At 45.0% G+C, this 23681-nt stretch overlaps 1 protein-coding gene across 3 annotated transcripts in view; it reads right to left on the reverse strand.

The window, feature by feature from the left end:
• Positions 1-8872, reverse strand: part of NGEF (neuronal guanine nucleotide exchange factor) — a 269544-nt gene extending 260672 nt beyond the window's left edge. Inside the window, exon 1 of one of the 3 annotated variants that reach the window (XM_068280688.1) lies at positions 8754-8872. The gene's annotated coding sequence lies outside the window, so the exon portion shown is untranslated. Of the gene's footprint in view, positions 1-8416; positions 8533-8589; positions 8662-8753 lie in introns of those variants that run through there. The other 2 variants (XM_068280689.1, XM_068280690.1) reach the window with 2 other exon arrangements.
• Positions 8873-23681: the final 14809 nt, after the last annotated feature.

Genomic DNA, 23681 nt, shown 5'->3' on the forward strand with positions numbered 1-23681 from the left:
AGGAAACAAAATTCAAGCTCCCTGGTGAAAATTTATATCAATCCTATTAACAACTACTGCAGCCTGTTATTAAGGAAAAAAAAGATTTTAACTGTACAGGCCGCTCAAAGTGACAGTATGGGAAAATAATGTGCACAGCATGGAAAAAACAAACAAACAGTACAGGTAGAAATAGTGCAAATCACCACGTCATACCCCCTTTCAAAGCGCACGGAAGTGCATATGATGTGAACGAGGCCTAAAGGCTCATACACACATCAGACCATAGTCTTTTGAAAATGAAAGATCACAGACCAACTTTACCCCCTTCCATGTAGTATTAGAGCCATACCTACACAGTCTTTTCTATGGAGCTGAACTCCCCATCAGAAAAAAATCTTTGCAAGATGCTGCACATAAAGATGCTGTACACATGCAACAGATCAGTATCTGCAAAAGATCTGTTCCTGCCAAAAATCCATTCCTGCAAATTGCAATGATAGTCTATGAGATCTGCAGATCATCATACACACATGAATTAACAGACATTCATCTGCAGATCAGATCCACCAGGATGGATTTTCAGATCTGCAGATGACTGCTTGATCTGCAGATAAATGTCAGTTAAATCATGTGTGTATGATGATCTGCAGATCTCATAGACTATCATTGCAATTTGCAGGAACGGATCTTTGGCAGGAACAGATCTTTTGCAGATACTGATCTTTTGTGTCTGTACAGCATCTGTGTGTGCAGCATCTTGCAAAGATTTTTTTCTGATGAGGAGTTCAGCTCCATAGAATAGACTGTGAAGGTATAGCTCTCATACTACATGGAAGAGGTTAAAATTGGTCTGTGATCTTTCATTTTCAAAAGACTATAGTCTGATGTGTGTATGTGGCCTTAGTCTATGACTAAAAGTATTAGAGGCAGACGATCAGCTGGATAGCCAGGTAACTGGTATTGTTTAAAAGGGAATAAATATGGCAGCCTCCATATACCTCTCAGTTCAGTTGTCTTTTAACCACTTGCCGACCAGGGCTTTCTGCACTGACTCTACAGCCCGCAGCACCGATCAGGAGGGCAGCAGGGCGATCAGACTACCCCCCTTTTTTCCCCACTAGGGGGATGTCCTGCTGGGGGGGTCTGATTGCCGCCGGCTGCAGTTGCTTAGCAGGGGGGGCTCTTCAAAGCCCCCCTCCGCAGCGCTTTCCGCCCTCTCGCCCGCTCCCTCCCTCTCCCTTCCCCTCTCCCTTCCCCCGTCCTGCGCATTGAAGGATAGGCTTCAGCCTATCATATGCCGGCGATCCCCGGCCAATCAGAGGCCGGGGATCGCCGATCTGCCTTACGGCGCTGCTGCGCAGCAGCGCCGTATGATGTAAACAGCGGGGATTTCTTCCCCGCCTGTTTACATTTTGCCGGCGAGCCGCGATCGGCGGCTCTCCGGCTGTTCACGGAGACACCCTCCGTGAACTGACATGGAAAGGCTGCTCGATCGAGCGGCCGTTTCCATGGAAACCCGCAGACGACCAGTTTACGCCAATCGGCGTTAGCTGGTCGTCAAGAGGTTAAAATTCCTAAGCGTTGGCAGTTAAGATATGCATTTTATGTTACATACTTTCAATCAACCAGATTGTAATATGCAAACTAGAGGAGTCAGAGTTGAGGAGTCGGGAGTACTAACCTGAGGAGTCGGAGTTAGGGGATTTTTGTACCGACTCCGCAACCCTGCTAATAAGAAGTCTGAGCAGGGCTCCCTAATGATCCTGGTCATCTGTGGAGCACGTCCTAAGTGGCTGCTGTCCTAAAGCACTTTGAATCCGCCAGGAGAAAAAAGTGTGATATGCAGTGTCGGATTTACCATAAGGCACTGCAGGCACCTTATGATGGAATGGCGGCTCACTCCCCTCCCTAAATGCCTCCCTCTCTCCATCCCTATACAGAGTCCCAGGGCGTGTATAAATGAGGTTACTCACTCGACTCAGCATTCCACTAATGAGATCTACCTTCAACTGGGGGCACCTCAAGCGGCCTAATACTTCGAGTCACTTCTAGCTATTTAATACCGAGGGCACCTCAAGCTGCCTAATACTAAAGAGGGCACCTGTAGCTAAAGCAGGGCAGGGGAAAGTACGGGAGAAGTGACACCTGGGCCAGCCAGCTCACTTGTGGTGCAGCTCAGTGGGGTTTGTAAGTTCATGAAGGGTGAAGTCTAGGGTGCCAGGACACCTGTGCCTGCAGGCTCCTGTGATGTAAATACGGGCCTGGTGATATAAATGGCCTCCCTGAAGTAAATGTGCTGTGTTTAAAAAGAAAGATCCCTCAGGTCCCTTTTACACTACACCGGTTTCATTGTGGTGCATACAGGGTAATGCAACAGCAATGAAAGTCTATGGGGCCTAGTACACTTGGCCAATTCGCTGCCAAGCCGTTTAAAAGTCACCAGGATCTTACCAGACTTCCCAGCGATGGAATGCATGTAAATCAATGGGTGACGCAGAAGATGTAAATACGCTGTCAGTGTGGCGCACATGCGCAGAAAAATGAGATTACGTCAGGGAATCCCAGTGACATACTTCCTATCCAGCAGGGAGTACGTCTCTGGGGGAGAGGCAGCGACAGGCGGTGAAGGGCATGCTGGGGGGCGGCGCTATGCATATTACTCTGTCGATGCACTCTGCTGCAGGGTCATATGAATGGAAATTTTGGTGTTGCGGTGTGATGCAATGGGGCAGAGCATAGCGCCATAACGCTATGGCCAGGTGTGAAACTGGCCTCAATGTCTTAATTTTACTAGGGAAAATTTTAGGCTCACTTTAATCAATTTCTGCATGTTCCATTTTTGTTTTTGTAGTTAGATCTCCATTAAGTCATTCTACAAAGCTGGAATGTTGTAAAAGACTTGCAGAAGTCTCAATATTTTATTGCAATATAAATACAGACATGTATAAAAACACCAGATGATCCACAAGCCATTGTCAACTTGACATTCCAGAATACCTGCCCACGTGAAAAATGCCTGGTCCGTTCACAACACAGGAGTAGTGGTGCGAAATGGTCATGTGACCCTAGGAGTGTATTCTCCTGTGAGTCAGCCAGAGACTTTTCCATGACTCATTCACCTTTACATGTCTGCTATATAAATAGGTTCAAGCAAAAACAGGCAGAGTCAGGATATCTAGCCTACATACTTTTGTATATTATATAAAACACGGGCTGAAATAATACAATCCTGTTACTATTCATTATTAGAACAAAAGCAAACTGATATTGAGCACTGTCATACAGGGAATAGTCATTATCTGACAGACAGTAATTGGAAACTGAGTAATCTGTTCATCTATGCCTCCTCCTCCTCAGAATCGTGGCTGAAAAAAAAAAAAATCAGCAAGCATGATTGCCTAAAGCAAGGTTGCTGAACTCTTTTACATAAGGGGCCAACATCTGAAAGTCTAAAGCAGGCCATACACTAGTCAATTCTTTTTATTGATATCAATAAAAAGAATTTATCAAATCTGTTAGATATCAATGACAACCCAAATCATCAATTTTCACTATACTGTATATATTGCTTGTTGATCTAACGGTGCCGACCCCTTCTCCAAATTCAGAGTATCACCTGCTCCGATACTTTCATCCACCCTCATCACTAGCTGGACACTGACTGTTCATACGCCGCTTGCTATATGTTATCATGTGACACTCCGAAGAACCAGGAAGTAATAGGGAGGCCGCCTGGTGATGATGATGGACAAACACTTCGGAGCAGTTCAGACTGACCCCCCACACCCCACTGCACTCTGCAAATCGCACACAATAAGGCAGGCTTTCTCAGCCAGGGTTTCCTGGAACTCCAGGGTTCTTTGAGTACTCTGCAGGGATTCCTTGGCATTTTCCCCATGGTGGGGGAAGTATAATAAAGAACATTATAATAGGTGGTACTGTAACAAGAAGCAGTAAATTGGGGGCTCAAGAGACAATATGCCGCAATAGCAGCATGGGGGGCGATATTTTGGCTGGGAACGCGAAGAATCACTCGCGTTCCCATGCCTGTCGGGTCCTGGCGGCAAAACCGGAAGTGGTCGCCGGCAGGGACAGGAGGATCAGAGAGACACGGCGAGGGCACCAATCAGCTGCAGGGGGCTGAGGGAAGCCCCAGGTGAGTAAAACTTTTTTTTAGGTGACTTAAGGTTCACTGCCTGAAAAAAAGGCTTTAATACAGCATTATATAGATGGGAATAGGCCTGCATTAACAAGTTCAGCACTAGAAAAGATCTTATTGTGGGTCTTATTACATTTGACGCGGTGCAATTTGCGCACGGGGAAATGGCTCCCGCATAGCTTAGGAGCTCTGGGCCCCAGTGCAAGTTTTACACTGGGTCCCTTCAAGCACTCTATGCATAACAATTGACATGGAGCTCCAAAACCTGCCACGGACAGCTGCACTGTCAGAGTGGTGTAGACTGGGGAGGAGAACAGTCTATTAATGATTACAACTAACAAAAGCACATTTAGCGGTGATCATTACCAGCTTCACACTAATAAGGAGCTAATAAAGCAGTTAGAGGGTCCCTACTGGGCCCCTCTTGTCCAAGGGCCCTGGTGCAGTCACTACCTCTGTACACCTTCTGCTACGCCACTGTTGCACCGCACCAATACACAAAGTGTAGTACTATGGCAGACTAGGGAAACTGGAGGAAACCTGCCCCCAAAAACCTGCAACCCTCAGTCACGGGCACACTGCTGGAGTGGAAATAAGCTACCTGAAAATCCACATCTGTGCATGCGCACCGCACAGCAAACAAGAAAAATTCAACATTTTCACTTTCAGCTTGGTGTGCCACAACGCAGTGCAGACTGTCCGTTGGACTACTTCCGGCACATATCGCAGGAAGTGTAAAATGTTGACTTTATTGGCCAATGTGGCGAGATGCAGTAGTAGGAGGTGACGCAATGCAACAAGTGTAAAAGGGGCCTCAACGTTCATCAATCTTTTACGTATTTTGTACAACCAAGCATATATTCTATACCCATATCCAATGAAGCGAGTTCAGCTTCAATGTAAGGCTCCTCACACATTTTGTGGAATCCGTTGAAGTCCAATTATACTTTAATGGCACCACAACATTACCGAAAAGTCGCATTGCAACTAGAAAACACTGGGCCCCCTGCAAAAAAAAAAAAAAAAAAAAAACAACTTTGGATGCCCCCCGCTTTCTGCACAGGTAAACTGAGAATCAATGTTAATCAGTTGGCTAGTGCACACTTTTTAACAAATCCATTTTTTTTACATAAAGAGAAACAATATACAAAAGCAAACAACACAGTGCGCCCACATCCGGGAGGTATTACAGACAAAGTATCCTTAGCAGTGAGGTACATTTGTAGCATAGCCAGTTAACATTGACCTAGACTACAGGTGGTTAGAATAAAAATGGATAACAAGACATATCATTGTTCTAAGCAACAGCCGTGCAGTGGAGAGCCTGTGTTGCTAAAGAGAAGTAGCCGATTCCGGCTAGAAGTAGGCAGAAGAATAAGCATAGTAAAGAGGAAGAGAGGAAAAAGAGAGGGGTAGGAGAAGGAAGAAAGGAAGAAGGAAGAGAACAGAAGGAAGAAGCAGAGGAGAGAAGATGGCTCCGGGCCCCATCTCCAGGCCCCATAGGTAATAGGAGGTACTCTAAGTACTTCATAGTTTACAAAGCTAGATATTAAAGGTGTTATCACTCAGGAACAGAACCTGCAGTTTCTATATTGTTGTGCCACGGTGCTCAAATTTTCTGAAAACATTGTGGACAATTGCGATTTTTTTATGGGCTAGTGCACACTTTAATGTGGTTTCCCCATGCAAATAAAAACAGCAGTGAAGCATTGCACACATTCTCTATCAATTACATTAGCTTCTGTGATAAAACATGCATGTTTTCACACATACAGACACACATGGTGTGCAGAAAACGACGGACCAAGGGCAAAAGGGGGAAGGAGGTGTATGCAACAACAAATAGTTCACAAGCTTAAATTTTACAAAAATACTAAATTTACCTTCATTAATCACCATATCATGAAGTAAGATCAATTTAAAAGAAACAGGTGACACTATGCGAAGCGGCCGCTCACATCCAGTGCATAAAACACATACAGAAAACCAACAGACAAGTGTGCTCCCAGCCTCAGCTTCTTATTGTACTCGCTCTGTCCATCTCTGATGGAGCAGAATTGGCTCTGCAGCTTTCTCCAGCATCACTACAGTACAGAGCACTTGGGAAGGGGTAGAGAGGTTGATGCTGGGCACTGTACAGAAAAGCCTGTTGCACACTGAATAGAAACTGTCTACAAATCTTTGTCTACAAAATTTTGTAAGATTCCTGATCAGTTGCTGAGCAGATGCAGTCATTGAGAACAATTGTGCAGAGAGCAGAACATTTTTTTTCTCTCCGTGCCTGGACTCCTTAAGCACATCTATAGGACACAACACTTAGGGAGGGGTAGAAAAGATGGGGGTAGAGCTGTGCTGTACACAAGACCCTGCTGAACACTGAATAGGGACTGTCTACAAATCTGTGTCTGCAAAACTTTGTATGATTCCTTATCAGTGGCTGAACAGATGCAGTCATTAGAACAATTGTGCAGACAGCAGAACGTTTTATCTCTCCTTGCCGTTAATAGTCAGTCTCTCAGGACGGGGGCCCTTGTAGCTTTTGGGCCCCCTGTTGCTTCATCCCTTGCAGGGTCTATTGTTATGCCGCTGCCTCAATGTAAACACGCACGTCATCCTGTTAATTCACTGTATGCAGAGTATTACTGCATCAGAAACTGCTGCACTGCACCACAATCAATATGATAGCCCCATAGGACTGTCATTGCATTCACATTTGTCTGATGTTACGGGACCCAACAGCCATAGTGTGAAATTGTCCTGAAGATGCATACACAGCACAATAACTGTTGCACAGTTGGGGGCAGTTGGGGTACAAGCATTATACAGTACGGACATGCTGCTCAGCTGTAGCATGGACTTAAATGGGGAGAGAGGAAGGAAAATGGACCAGGGCACAACTCGTCCATCGGCTTCCCTGTAAACATGCTAGATTCTCAATCAAGTTTTGCAAAAGGCTTTACATGAGGCTGATTCAATACAACAATGCAGAGACAAAATCTGGAATAACCAATGCCGACCAATCACAATCCATCCTGTACCGATGCACCATGAATAAAATGAAATTATACTGGCTGCCACCGGTTTCTGCTCTTTGAGATTTGTCCTTTGTCATTTTTATTGAATAGTCCCAATAAGTGTTCAGAACAGAGTGTACTCGCTGGCCCAGTAAAAGCAGCACTGCCCAGTGAAAACAAACAGCATGATCCAGTCACAAGCTGATATTCATTGCAGTGAACAGTAAATAAGGCAGGGAGGTGAATGTGTTGGCCAGAAGTAAAAAAAAGTTACCATCCCCTGTACTGAAAGTATTTCTGGCTAAAAAGAGAACGCTCATTTAAAACGTTAAGGGCCTGAGCCCACTGACGCAGTTGTGTCCGCTTTGTAATAGGCAGAAGTAGTGCTTGATCCACAAATCATCTTCTTGGATTCGGTTCCTGATAGCTAGAAATACCTGTTCTATGTGCTATACATTATCACTATATAGTGCCCAGTCATATGAGCTTCACAGTAGTGCCCAGTCACATGAGCACCCACAGCAGTCCCCAGTCACATGAGCCACCACAGCAGTTCCAGATCACATAAGCAACTACTGCAGTCCCCAGTCACAAGAGCCACCACAGCAGTGCCAGATCACAAGAGCCACCACAGCAGTGCCAGATCACAAGAGCCACCACTGCAGTGCCCGTCACATGTGCCACCAGTGCAGTGCCCCGTCACATGTGCCACCAGTGCAGTGTCCCATCACATGTGCCACCAGTGCAGTGCCCCGTCACATGTGCCACCAGTGCAGTGTCCCATCACATGTGCCACCAGTGCAGTGCCCCGTCACATGTGCCACCAGTGCAGTGTCCCGTCACATGTGCCACCACTGCAGTGCCCGTCACATGTGCCACCAGTGCAGTGCCCCGTCACATGTGCCACCAGTGCAGTGCCTAGTCACATGTGCCAGCAGTGCAGTGCCTAGTCACATGTGCCACCAGTGCAGTGCCCCATCACATGTGCCACCACTGCAGTGCCCCATCACATGTGCCACCACTGCAGTGCCCAGTCACATTTGCCACCACTGCAGTGCCCCTCACATGTGCTACCAGCGCAGTGCCCATTCACCGCAGAGCCACCATATGAATCAACATTATTCCTAGTCATTATGCACCACCCTAGTTTGTAAAAAGTACACTTACACCATCATACTCCTATCACATTATACTCTGCCAACATAAGCACCAGCACTACATGCCCTCTAGCAGTGCCCAATTGCCAGCCTCCCCTGCATACCTCCTGTGTATCCTTTTCTATGAATCTCTATGAATCTCCACCACGGTGTCCAGACATTTTCCCCAGCATGTGAATAAACCAGCGTGTGCTTGGACATGCTCAGCACAAACCTGACAAACCTGCTATGACCAATTGTCCATTGTCTTTAAAGTTTTATACAACTTTCTACAAACCTTGGCTGCCCTGCATGGCTCAGCAATGCCTCGTCCTCAGGAGCTTGTCGTTACTATGTAATTATTAGCAGGTGACAAATAGCAGTCAGTTCTCCCCCCACAGCCCCTCCTCCCGGTCCCAGCTACACTTGGCACAGTGCAGCCCCCCCAGTCCCCAGCAGTACCTTGTGCAGAGTAGTCAGGTGGGCAACCCGTGTCCCAGAGATTGTCACTTCTCACGCAGACACCTGCTCCAGGCTGTATGTGTCACTCGGTGCCCTTCCTGCGCTGCCGTCACTCTCTGGTACCAAAGGTCTCCAGGCACTTGATTTGCTTTGTACTGGAGAATGACACTTAAAGTGACAGTGCACCTGTGCTTCTAGCACAACCACGCCCTATAATATTATAAAGACAATGTTACATTCCTTCTGTGCTATTTACTGAACCACTCCCCATGTAAGGACAAAAATAATATACATGCTCATATGCGTATACAAGCAAAGTCACCTGAACAAATCTACATGTGATTTAGCTTTTCAATGAGGAATAAAGGCCAGTTATCCAAGTATTGTAAGAGCAAACCAGAGGGGTGTGTTTAATGTACAGTCAGCAAGTGTACAGATGTGGAACTCAAATTCATTTTCAGTGGTGTGTGTAGATAAAAGGTTTAGGGCTCTTTCACACTAGGAGCTGATCTGTGCATTTTGACGAATCGCTCCTATGATGCGGTAAGCGGGGTAATAATATAATATAATAATGACTTTCAGGTTACCTTTCACATTAGACAAAGCGTTCCAAAGCGTTACGTTATAACGCTTCTGAAAGCTTTTAATCGTCCGCCGCAATAGTTTTACTGTCAGGTGAATAAGAACTAGTTTCTGTTTCACTGATCAGCGTGGAACCGCAACTTCCCGAGGTCACACCATAGGTCATAACGCAAGCATGAAATCGGGTTCGTGCACGCGTTATGTAATGTGAAAGAGCCCTAAGGCTAGCTTCACAGCAGGACGTTGCGTTGAGTTCCTGTTTTAACAGGAACATAAAACAAAGTTGTACCGCACTATACGGCTGCATTATGTCACATACAGTGAAACATACAGACAATGAAAAGTATGGGCCCCTGTACCTGTTTAACTGCAGCAGTGCATTACCATAAACACAACATATTACACTGCAACATGAATGTCAGACTTATTGCAGCGTTTCGTTTCAATGCCTACCTAACATCACTCCAGAACGCCCCACTGTGAATGTAGCCTAAATAAGGATTGCATTACAAGTTATTCTCTTATTGGGGCCCCTGTATTGCTGCCCCTGTAGCACTTGGCCTTTAGACAAAGGGGGAGAATTGGTCCTCAGAATTGTACAATTTATGCTACTTTCACACTTGCTGCATTTCGTAAAGTCGCGTTACTCTCCCCCTGCCACAGCTCGTCGAGAGGGCAATGTAAGTCTGATGACTTACACACTCTGGCGGAGTGATGCGGTGCAATGGAAATGGCAAAATCAACGAAAATCTGACAAACTCTGCAGTGGGTTGCCGCATGATCTGTGCCTACCGCAGGGATTATGCAGCATCGCAAGTCTATGGTGATGCGGTAAGTGGGCACGACTGATCATGGCATTAGCACGCATGCGCAGAGTGACTGAGGTGCTTCCTGTCCAGCAGGGAGGACTTCACAGAGCCGGTGTGACGCTGCGCATATTTCCTGGTGGGCACACTCAGTATTATGTGGCATATGGGATTGCAGCCATTTTTTTTCCCTAAAACAAAATGGTCCAGTTCCGTCTAAAACACTTGGGCTACACAGGGGGCATTAACACTCAGTCATCATTGGCATTGCTAGGATCCTAAGAGATCTGTGTCATTTTTGGGCACTCCAGCCAGAAAATGGGTGTGGTCATGCACTAGAATGTGGGTAGTCATGCGTGAAACCAAATTTACATGAATTTAAGCGCTGCGTAATATGTTGGCGCTTTATAAATACAATAAATAAATAAATTTAGCAGTCTAAGTAGGCCTGTCCAGCAAAATGTTGGATGAAGCCTCCTCTCCTACTACAGAAAAAATTTAGCATATCACATAAATAACTAGGCATGGTTACCAAGCCCTTGTGCTGGCTAGTCTGGCTTTCTGCTGGGCAGGCTGGCCTGCTGCCAGTTTATCTGGCAGTTCCCCCCATAGCATTCCCTGACCTTCTAGTGGACCCCTCCCATGCTCCCATGGGCCTCCCATTGAGGCACCACAACTCCCAGCATGCCCCCATAGAAGAACCACAGTTCCCTGCATGCCCCCATAAAGGCATCACAGCACCCAGCATGGCACCACAGCAGCCAGTATTGCCCAGACAGAGGCACAGCAGCATACTCCGTCCCGATTGATGCACCACAGCTCTCAGCATGCAAACCATTGAAGGTACCACAGCTGACTCTGCCTGGGGAACATCCGAGGCACCCCAGAATAGATCCAGGGCACATGCTACTGATCTTTGGGCCTAGCAATGCCCCTTCTTCACCGTCTACATCGCTCGCACCACACATAACATGCAATGTGACTTTAGCCCTCTGTTGCTTTGCGATCCTCAAGAATATACAATGCAGTGCTCCTCTGTCAACGTAGTCTTAGGCTGGGTTTACACTGAATAAGTTGTCAGCTGTAACAAAACAAACAACTGAAGAGAAGGAAATGTCCATGTTTCCCTGTCAGTTTTCATCTATGTTATAATGCATAGATTTAATCTGACCCATAGGGAAACATGGAAAATTTCTTCTCATCGGTTGTCTGTTGCGTTACAGCTGCGGACAATTGATTCAGTGCAAACCCAACATTATTCCAAGGAGAACACTGAAAGGTGAGACTTCCCCTTAGGCCTGGAACCCACTAGCAGCGCTTTTCTTAGCGCTTTTCGATATGAAAAGCTCTTGCTAATGTAATGCAATGGGTGTGTTCTCACTTGAGCGATGTGATTTTATAAAAAAATCCCCCATAGCATTGCATTAGCAAGAGCTTTTTCAAATCACTAGCGCTTAGAAAAGGCTGCTAGTGGGTTTGAGCTCTTAGAGGAAGTTGTCCTCTCACTTCCTGTTATGTCTGACAGGAAATGAGGGGAAAACCTCCCTGACTGAGGTTCTAACTTCTTGCTAGCTGTACTATATGTTTTATAAAACTGATTTTTTTTTTGTTTTGTTTTTACTGGTGTACCATTTTAAATAGCAGCATCATTCTGCAACGGCTTTGTTTTGATGCAAGAAATAAATGGCCACACAGTACAAGCCCCCAAAGACTGGATACATTATCCATACACTGGTCCATATGCTGTGATGCACCATTCTAGTGTTGTCAGGTACATTTCTATAGGCTGCTGTAGAGGAGCATTTCGCACCCACATATACAGTTACCACTCCATGAGGTGTAAGCCTGTCTAGGATCCACTGTCACCTTGAAGAATAAATGTTTTATTAGCATGTCCTTCACATTACATACAGGCACCAAATGTATTTTTTATAAGAGATAGGCACTTTAATATTAATGGCGGCACTCCCATAAAAAAGAAAATCCGATTTTATTTCATGGATGTCGGAGCCACTCTCTGGAGATCTGATTATAACAGGAAGGATAAACAGTTAAATCAAAGCCGTGTTTGCTTAGTAAACTCCACCCTGAGCCAGGTTCATATTTTTCCTGCACACAAAAAGCATCCGACAGAGACCTTGTGGAGTGTTCTGAGGTTATAAGATCAGTGACAGGACTTTCCCTGAAATTTTCCCTCAGCCAGAAATACCACAACTATTTATAAATGACGTTGTACCTTACTACACAGTAAATATTTAAAAGCCAGTGGTGATAATTATATTTACAGGTAGACAGAAATTATTAGGTGCAGGACTTGCACAAACAAGATCAGGGAGGCAAACAAGCTTTACATGAGGAGGTCTTTAAAAAATTAACTTCCTTATTTTAGAATGTCAGGTCATGTAACCCATAGTTGGCCTGTGAGCAACTGGCAAATATTTTATTACACAGGGCGTAAGGTTATTTTGTGTAACTCCTAGCTGGACTTTGTCATATGCTTGTCACAGAATGTCTCCAGCAGCAGCAAACAATAGCTGTTGAGGCTGACTGGAACGCACTATTGAGACACACATTTGTTTGCCAGTGCAGTGTTGTGCCTCTTGAATGTGGACCCATCAACCTGAATATAGGCATCTGCAACCCTGAAAATTTAACAGTACCACAAACTGGAAAAAAAAACTACACTAAAAAAGTATGTACACTCATGCAATAACTGTCGGCCCAAAACGGCTGATAAAGACCATTTCAGCCGAAGATCGTTGTGTGCACACAGCGGCTGACGATCAATATTGTTCAACCCTCATTTGAACAATATTAGAAGTATCTGTCTTGTTGAATCCTTAGGGCTGATTCACACTACAAGAACTCTTTAAGCACTAGAGATTTTAAAAGCTCTTGCTAATGCAATGCTATGAGGGATTTTTAGTGAGAACACACACGTAGGATAACATTAGCAAGAGCTTTTAAAAATCACAAGCACTTAGAAAAGCTTTTGTAGTGTGAACAAACCCTTAAAGAGAACCCCAAGGGTGTGTGTGTGTGTGTGTGGGGGGGGGGGGGCAAATAGAGAGGGATTTCCTGCTCAAAATGCGGCTGGGGCGAGAGAGGGAGCTGCCCAATGGCAGCTCTGGAAAGCATGCAGGGGCGTTCCTGCAGGCTTTCCAGAGCTGCCATTGGGCAGCGCTCTCTCCCTTGCAGCTGCTCCCCCTGCATGCTGTGAGAAAGAATCAACCTCTCCTTCCAGAGGTCACGAAAGTGAAAGTGGGCCAGTGCGGCCCACGGGAGCGGTGGTTTTGGCAGCTACCTAATCCACACAGCCCCTCGGATCAGGCAGCATCATTTTTTAATTTTTTATTTTATGAGCCCACCTTGGGCTCCCTTTCACAGGATACCAGAGCCGAAAATAATGGGGGGGAGCTGGCATGTATAGTGAGATGTCCTGATGGCCACTGCTCCCCCTGTTCTCCTGTGTCCCCCCTCGCCTGGGAGAAAGTTATTGCATGTGTATATTTAGTTTAATACAAAACATGTAATTTCCCCACTGAGAAGTAATTAAACCAATTGCATAGCTGCAGTTGCATGTACTCACATGTAGCAAGATTTATTTTTTAAATAAATCCAGACTGTCCTGCATTTAATCTATGTTGGAGCATAAATGTAAATGTTACTGCAATTTGCAGCAGCTCTCACCATTGTGGGATATAACCTGGCTTGAGAATCTTAGTAAGGTAAAGGTACCCATACATCTACTGATTTTGGCGACCGATCCACCAAGATACAGATCTCTCTGAACAAGAGATATCTGTTGCCTGCCATAAACAGCAGGCCAATTCCCAATCGATTTCAGCAAGAAATCTTTCAGGAATCGGTCTAGTGATGTCGCCTCGCCACCCTCGGCCGCGTCCACCAAAATAAAGTGTAACGCACCCCCCCCCCAATGCATAAATACTTTACATGTCGTGCAGTCCACCGGTCACATTATCAAATGGCTATGCTCTTGACAACACAGATTTTTATCCGATTAATTATCGTATTGGATGGTTGATCAGCCAACAAGTCGAGGAATGTATCGGCACCTTTAGCCATTAACAGGTCAATTATGGCCAATAATGCCTAGCTTAGAGTCGATTGGACTGATTAAATTGCAGTTGTTGGAAAATATAAGCTAAAATCCTTTTTCCCATTGCCCAGCATAGCTTGAAGTGTAAAGGGGGGGGGGGGGGAATAGTTTATAGTTTATGATGAATGATATTTCCAGTATGCTCAATACCTTGAATTAAATTGACTGAGGCTAGGTTTACAGTAGGACGTTGCATTGAGAAGTTGCAATGAAAAATTACAACGCAACAAATAAGTGGTAATGGTAATGCAGATTAACGCTGCGTTACTGTTGCATACAGTGGATACAGTGAAGCATACAGGCAATGAAAAGAATGCCTCCCTGTACCTGGTAATGTGTGTGTTTAGAGGTAATGCACTGCAGTAGTGCGCTATCAGAACGCAACATTTACAACATGATAACTTAGCACTGTGAACGTCGCATCGGCTTAATGCAGTGCGGTAACCTGCGCTATAACACTTATCGCAGGACAATAACGTCCCACTCTGAACGTAGCCTAAAGCGATTGTAAGCATATAGATGGGTGCGATTTCTTTTTATTGTGCTGAGCTGTCTTAACCACTTGAGGACCTAGGGCTTTCTACCCCTTAAGGACCGGCCACTTTTTTTCCATTCAGACCACTGCAGCTTTCACGGTTTATTGCTCGCTCATACAACCTACCACGTAAATGAATTTTGGCTCCTTTTCTTGTCACTAATAAAGCTTTCTTTTGGTGCTATTTGATTGCTCCTGCGATTTTTACTTTTTATTATATTCATCAAAAAAGACATGAATTTTGGCAAAAAAATGATTTTTTTTAACTTTCTGTGCTGACATTTTTCAAATAAAGTAAAATTTCTGTATACATGCAGCGCGAAAAATGTGGACAAACATGTTTTTGATTTAAAAAAAACCCATTCAGTGTATATTTATTGGTTTGGGTAAAAGTTATAGCGTTTACAAACTATGGTGCAAAAAGTGAATTTTCCCATTTTCAAGCATCTCTGACTTTTCTGACCCCCTGTCATGTTTCATGAGGGGCTAGAATTCCAGGATAGTATAAATACCCCCCAAATGACCCCATTTTGGAAAGAAGACATCCCAAAGTATTCACTGAGAGGCATAGTGAGTTCATAGAAGATATTATTTTTTGTCACAAGTAAGCGGAAAATGACACTTTGTGAGAAAAAAAAAAAAAAAAGTTTCCATTTCTTCTAACTTGCGACAAAAAAAAATGAAATCTGCCACGGACTCACCATGCCCCTCTCTGAATACCTTGAAGGGTCTACTTTCCAAAATGGGTCATTTGTGGGGTGTGTTTACTGTCCTGACATTTTGGGGGGTGCTAAATTGTAAGCACCCCTGTAAAGCCTAAAGGTGCTCATTGGACTTTGGACCCCTTAGCGCAGTTAGGCTGCAAAAAAGTGCCACACATGTGGTATTGCCGTACTCAGGAGAAGTAGTATAATGTGTTTTGGGGTGTATTTTTACACATACCCATGCTGGGTGGGAGAAATATCTCTGTAAATGACAATTTGTTAATTTTTTTTACACACAATTGTCCATTTACAGAGATCTTTCTCCCACCCAGCATGGGTATGTGTAAAAATACACCCCAAAACACATTGTACTACTTCTCCCGAGTATGGCGATACCACATGTGTGGCACTTTTTTGCACCCTAACTGCGCTAAAGGGCCCAAAGTCCAATGAGTACCTTTAGGATTTCACAGGTCATTTTGAGAAATTTCGTTTCAAGACTACTCCTCACGGTTTAGGGCCCCTAAAATGCCAGGGCAGTATAGGAACCCCACAAATGACCCTATTTTAGAAAGAAGACACCCCAAGGTATTCCGTTAGGAGTATGGTGAGTTCATAGAAGATTTTATTTTTTGTCAAAAGTTAGCGGAAAATGACACTTTGTGAAAAAACACAATTAAAATCAATTTCCGCTAACTTGTGACAAAAAATAAAATCTTCTATGAACTCGCCATACTACTAACGGAATACCTTGGGGTGTCTTCTTTCTAAAATGGGGTCATTTGTGGGGTTCCTATACTGCCCTGGCATTTTAGGGGCCCTAAACCGTGAGGAGTAGTCTTGAAACGAAATTTCTCAAAATGACCTGTAAAATCCTAAAGGTACTCATTGGACTTTGGGCCCTTTAGCGCAGTTAGGGTGCAAAAAAGTGCCACACATGTGGTATCGCCATACTCGGGAGAAGTAGTACAATGTGTTTTGGGGTGTATTTTTACACATACCCATGCTGGGTGGGAGAAATATCTCTGTAAATGGACAATTGTGTGTAAAAAAATCAAAAGATTGTCATTTACAGAGGTATTTCTCCCACCCAGCATGGGTATGTGTAAAAATACACCCCAAAACACATTATACTACTTCTCCCGAGTACGGCGATACCACATGTGTGGCACTTTTTTGCACCCTAACTGCACTAAGGGGCCCAAAGTCCAATGAGTACCTTTAGGATTTCACAGGTCATTTTTGTTTCAAGACTACTCCTCGCGGTTTAGGGCCCCTAAAATGCCAGGGCAGTATAGGAACCCCACTAATTACCCCATTTTAGAAAGAAGACACCCCAAGGTATTCCGTTAGGAGTATGGTGAGTTCATAGAAGTTTTTATTTTTTTGTCACAAGTTAGCGGAAATTGATTTTAATAGTTTTTTTTTCACAAAGTGTCATTTTCCGCTAACTTGTGACAAAAAATAAAATCTTCTATGAACTCACCATACTCCGTACGGAATACCTTGGGGTGTCTTCTTTCTAGAATGGGGTCATTTGTGGGGTTCCTATACTGCCCTGGCATTTTAGGGGCCCTAAACCGTGAGGAGTAGTCTTGAAACCAAATGTCGCAAAATGACCTGTGAAATCCTAAAGGTACTCATTGGACTTTGGGCCCCTTAGCGTACTTAGGGTGTAAAAAAGTGCCACACATGTGGTACCGCCGTACTCAGGAGAAGTAGTATAATGCGTTTTGGGGTGTATTTTTACACATACCCATGCTAAGTGGGAGAAATATCTCTGTAAATGACAATTGTTTGATTTTTTTACACACAATTGTCCATTTACATAGAAATTTCTCCCACCCAGCATGGGTATGTGTAAAAATACACCCCAAAACACATTATACTACTTTTCCTGAGTACGGCGGTACCACATGTGTGACACTTTTTTGCAGCCTAGGTGCGCTAAGGGGCCTAACGTCCTATTCACAGGTCATTTTGAGGCATTTGTTTTCTAGACTACTCCTCGCGGTTTAGGGCCCCTAAAATGCCAGGGCAGTATAGGAACCCCACAAGTGACCCCATTTTAGAAAGAAGACACCCCAAGGTATTCTGTTAGAAGTATGGTGAGTTCATAGAAGATTTTATTTTTTGTCAAAAGTTAGCGGAAAGTGACACTTTGTGGAAAAAAACCAATAAAAATCAATTTCCGCTAACTTTTGACAAAAAATAAAATCTTCTATGAACTCGTCATACACCTAACAGAATACCTTGGGGTGTCTTTTTTTCTAAAATGGGGACACTTGTGGGGTTCCTATACCGCCCTGGCATTTTACGGGCCCAAAACCGTGAGTAGTCTGGAAACCAAATGTCTCAAAATGACTGTTCAGGGGTATAAGCATCTGCAAATTTTGATGACAGGTGGTCTATGAGGGGGCGAATTTTGTGGAACCGGTCATAAGCAGGGTGGCCTTTTAGATGACAGGTTGTATTGGGCCTGATCTGATGGATAGGAGTGCTAGGAGGGTGACAGGAGGTGATTGATGGGTGTCTCAGGGGGTGGTTAGAGGGGAAAATAGATGCAATCAATGCACTGGGGAGGTGATCGGAAGGGGGTCTGAGGGGGATCTGAGGGTTTGGCCGAGTGATCAGGAGCCCACACGGGGCAAATTAGGGCCTGATCTGATGGGTAGGTGTGCTAGGGGGTGACAGGAGGTGATTGATGGGTGTCTCAAGGTGTGATTAGAGGGGGGAATAGATGCAAGCAATGCACTGGCGAGGTGATCAGGGCTGGGGTCTGAGGGCATTCTGAGGGTGTGGGCGGGTGATTGAGTGCCCTAGGGGCAGATAGGGGTCTAATCTGATAGGTAGCAGTGACAGGGGGTGATTGATGGGTAATTAGTGGGTGTTTAGGGTAGAGAACAGATGTAAACACTGCACTTGGGAGGTGATCGGACGTCGGATCTGCGAGCGATCTATTGGTGTGGGTGGGTGATCAGATTGCCCGCAAGGGGCAGGTTAGGGGCTGATTGATGGGTGGCAGTGACAGCGGGTGATTGATGGGTGGCAGTGACAGGGGGTGATTGATGGGTGGCAGTGACAGGGGGTGATTGATGGGTGATTGACAGGTGATTGACAGGTAATCAGTGGGTTATTACAGGGGAGAACAGATGTAAATATTGCACTGGCGAATTGATAAGGGGGGGGTCTGAGGGTAATCTGAGCGAGTAGGCGGGTGATTGGGTGCCCGCAAGGGGCAGATTAGGGTCTGATCTGATGGGTAACAGTGACAGGTGGTGATAGGGGGTGATTTATGGGTGATTGATGGGTAATTAGTGGGTGTTTAGGGTAGAGAACAGATGTAAACACTGCGCTTGGGTGGTGATCTGATGTCGGATCTGCGGGCGATCTATTGGTGTGGGTGGGTAATCAGATTGCCCGCAAGGGGCAGGTTAGGGGCTGATTGTTGGGTGGCAGTGACAGGGGGTGACAGGGGGTGATTGATGGGTAATTGGCAGGTGATTGACAGGTGATCAGTGGGTTATTACAGGGAAGGATAGATGTAAATAATGCCCTGGCGAATTGATAAGGGGGGGTCTGAGGGTAATCTGAGCGTGTAGGCGGGTGATTGGGTGCCCGCAAGGGGCAGATTAGGGTCTGATCTGATAGGTAACAGTGATAGGGGGTGATTGATGGGTGATTGATGGGTAATTAGTGGGTGTTTAGAGAAGATAACAGATGTAAACAATACATTTGGGAGGTAATCTGACGGCGGGTTTGCGGGCGATCTAATGGTGTGGGTGGGTGATCAGATTGCCCGCAAGGGGCAGGTTAGGGGCTGATTGATGGGTGGCAGTGACAGGGGGTGACAGGGGGTGATTGATGGGTGATAGGTGATTGGCAGGTGATTGACAGGTGATCAGTGGGTTATTACAGGGAAGAACAGATGTAATGAATGCACTGGTGAATTGATAAGGGGGGGGTCTGAGGGCAATCTGAGCGTGTGGGCGGGTGATTGGGTGCCCGCAAGGGGCAGATTAGGGTCTGATCTGATAGGTAAAAGTGACAGGTGGTGATAGGGGGTGATTGATGGGTGATTGATGGGTAATTAGTGTGTGTTTAGAGGAGAGAATAGATGTAAACAATGGATTTGGGAGGTGATCTGATGTCGGATCTGCGGGCGATCTATTGGTGTGGGGGGGGTGATCAGATTGCCCGCAAGGGGCAGGTTAGGGGCTGATTGATGGGTGGCAGTGACAGGGGGTGATTGATGGGTGATTGACGGGTGATTGACGGGTGATTGACGGGTGATTGACAGGTGATTGACAGGTGATCAGGGGGGATAGATGCATACAGTACATTGGGGGGGGTGGTCTGGGGGGGGTCTGGGGAGAATCTGGGGGGTTGGGGGGTGATCAGGAGGGAGCAGGGGGCAGGGGGGGGGGTATTAAAAAAAATAGCGTTGACAGATAGTGACAGGGAGTGATTGATGGGTGATTAGGGGGGTGATTGGGTGCAAACAGGGGTCTGGGGGGTGGGCAGGGGGGGGTCTGATGGGTGCTGTGGGCGATCTGGGGCGGGGGGGGGGAGAAAATCAGTGTGCTTGGTGCAGACTAGGGTGGCTGCAGCCTGCCCTGGTGGTCCCTCGGACACTGGGACCACCAGGGCAGGAGGCAGCCTGTATAATACACTTTGTAAACATTACAAAGTGTATTATACACTTTGTATGCGGCGATCGTCGGGTTAACATCCCGCCGGCGCTTCCGTATGGCCGGCGGGATGTTGCGGCGAGTGAGCGGCGACAGGCGGAGGCGGAGGATCGCGTCACGGATGACGCGATCGCTCCGCCCATGCCCAAACAAGGACCGCCGCATTTTGTCAATACGGCGGTCCTTGCGGCGTCTGCTTCCCGGCCGCCATTTGTCTATACGGCGGTCGGGAAGTAGTTAAGCACCAAGCATGACTTATCACCTACTGCTTTGCTAGCTCTATATTAGGTTTGTTTATATTTTTTCTTTGAAAAAGAGAAGTCCTCCAGGCCATATCGAATAACATAGAAACAAAGTGGCTCAGGTCAGAATTATGACATTACACAGAAGACAGTACTTTGCGACAAAGGCAGGTAGGATTACTGTATGTCAGTATGTATTATGCCACACTAAAGCTAGGTTCACAGTGGGTGTTGCATCCCCTGTAAAAGCAGGAGCGCAACTGAATGGGAAAGTCACACCACATGTTCTCCTCAGAGACCGATTAAGGTGAAATGGGGCCATAAGCAAGCAACAATTTTGGTTCCACCGTTGATGGCCATCTAGCTCTTTTGGTAAGATTTGTTGCCAGCTATCATAAACCAGGCCCCTAAACCCTCTCCAGGCTCTAAGCAATGGCCTAAGATGCCTTGTGGATGATCCGGCTCTGGTTATCTGCGTATTGCATCACATACAGTGAAGCACGCAGTCAATGAGAAAGTATGCTTCACTGTCAAGGTGCGCGTTTTGCAGTAGGATGCCGCACGCCATCAAAAACGCACTGTCAACTGCGTTATATGTTGCGAATGGCAGCCCAACACCCCTCCTGAATGTAGACTAAGGAGCAATTTTCTGTGTGAAACCTTGGGGTGATCCTGGATGGAAATCTAAAACTCAGACAGCAGGTATCAGCTGTCAGCAAGTCTTCCTTCTTCCATCTAAGAAATATAGCGAAAATCAAACACCTTATCCCAGCTGAAGTCCTACCTGCCCTGGTTCATGCATTTGTATCCTCCCACCTGGACTACTGCAACGCCCTGTTCATCGGATCTACAGATGAGGTTCTGCGTCCCTTACAACTAGTACAGAATGCTGCAGCCAGACTCCTAGCCAATGCTCCCCGCAGCTCACACATCACCCCAGTACTGCAAACTCTTCACTGGTTGCCAGTAAAATGGAGAATCAATTTTAAGATCTACCTGCTGACATTCAAGGCTCTAAATCACATGGGACCCAAATACATAGCGGATCTATTGGAACTTTATGCCCCTCCACGCACTCTCCGCTCTGCCAACAAGATGAAGCTGGTTATTCCCAGGATACACTTAACATTTGGAGCTCAGGCCTTTTCCTATGCAGCCTCTACTCTATGGAACTCGTCTCGCTTCCACAATCAGTACGAGAGGCTCCTTCTCTGGACAGCTTTAAAAAAAGGTTAAAAACTCACCTCTTTTCCCGAGCCTTTGAGACTGCATAATGCAGGGTCACAGCGCTTTGAGTCCCCAGGGAGAATATTATGGTTATTGTTCTCATTTGAAAAGCTCTTGCTAATGTAATGCGATGGGTGTGATCCCACTTGAGCTATGTGATTTTATAAAAAATCACCCATAGCATTGCATTAACTAGAGCTTTTTAAAATCACTAGCGCTTAGAAAAGGCTGATAGTGGGTTTGAGCCCTAATTCCACTTTAAGGAATTTGGATGCCTGCCAGGCTCAGGTGGACCTTGGCTTCCTAATGCCAGGCTAGTAAAAGTAAACGCTTGTTTCATTACAACCTATTTTTAAAAAGGACACTACAGGTAGTCCCCGACTTATAAACGCCCGACTTACGAACGACCCGCTGATACGAACGGCATGGATTCAGTGTTTCCATAGGAACAAGCCAAAAAAAAATTTCAAATTGGACTTGTAGCTTTTGAGAAAATCGATAAAAAAATATTAAAAGAAATAATGGCTTTTAAACTTATATAAGCAGGCACAGAGGGCAGAGGTGACACAGAAGGGGGACACTGGAGGCACAGGAGGGCACAGAGGAGGTACAGGGGACAGAGATAGCACATTGTTCCGACTTAAGAACAGGTTAAGAACGAAACTACAGTCCCTATCTCGTTCGTTAACCGGGGACTACCTGTATTAATGTTTTGTGCACTACTGCTATAATAAAATGTAAACATGATCAATTTTTTTTATTTTATTGGAAGCAAAAGTCTTCAATTAATCTGTCACCAAATTTACATTCTTCACCTCCATGGACTGCGGTATTGTCTGAATTATTTTTCACATCATTCGTAAACCACTTGGATTTACAGAATTATAGTGTAATAAAACACCACTGGTGTGCAGGGCTAAATACATCTACAGTTATTACAGGTTGTAGCTTTATAAAAATACACATTCCCAAATACGAGCAGGGGAGCCTAAAAGCCTTAATAGTGAAATGAATTCTGCTTAGTAGCAGGAAAAAAGGAGATTTGGGTATAGGAAGAGGAGCTCTCAGCAAGATGAGGGCAGTTTAACAGTTTTTATTTTTCTTCATTTGAAATTAAAAAAAAATATTGCATTACTTATATAGTATTTGCACTTTTGATGCATATTATATCTATCATTGTTACATATGCCATTTTTATTAAAGCGGACCTGAACTCTTTCACAGGAGACAAGGAAACACAGAAATCCACCGTGTCCACCCTGTGTGTGTTTATAGAGAACAGCCTGACTAATTCATCGTTCTCAGCAAAAAATGAGCTAGTGTAATTTGAGCTGACTGCTGGATTCTGAGCTAATATGTAAACACAGGAGATTAACCCCTTCTGTGCTCTCAGGATACCAGGAAATAACTACTCTACAGAATCTCAGTAGGAGTTCTATAAGCTGTAACCAGGAAATGTTTTTCTTTAAAAGGTTATGCTATTGCACATCTTTTAGAACAGAGGGGAAGTTCTGAGTTCAGGTTCGCTTTAAGTAGAAATGTTCATTTAAAATTTGCAATCCAATATAATTTTTTTTAAATTGCCAGGAATTCCAAATTTCCAGTGTTTGCCATGGCATTGTTCCTAACATCATCCAGTATGCGTCATTAACTGCAGAGAGAAGGAAAAATTGTAAACCTTGGTCTAATCAAGTGATTTCAGCAGACTGACACTACTTCCCACGACTGAGGATTACAATAGGCTGGTGTTGTAATATGTATATAAAAAAATAAGATTCATAAACGTAATTGCAACAGCACCAATGGTCGGTCGATGTGCTTGAATCACCTTTGGAGTCACAAGTTACCAGTCCATTAACTCCATCAGATTAGCACCATCTAAAATAGGTTTTTATTTAATAATCTTCAAGTAAAATGTTACATCAGATTAAAATCCACATGTGAGTATGCCTACGAAAATCCCACATGTGGATTTTAATCTGATTTAACATTTTACTTGAAGATCATTAAATAAAAACCTA

Source organism: Hyperolius riggenbachi, chromosome 4 (assembly GCF_040937935.1).
Source record: "Hyperolius riggenbachi isolate aHypRig1 chromosome 4, aHypRig1.pri, whole genome shotgun sequence".
NCBI lineage: Eukaryota > Metazoa > Chordata > Amphibia > Anura > Hyperoliidae > Hyperolius > Hyperolius riggenbachi.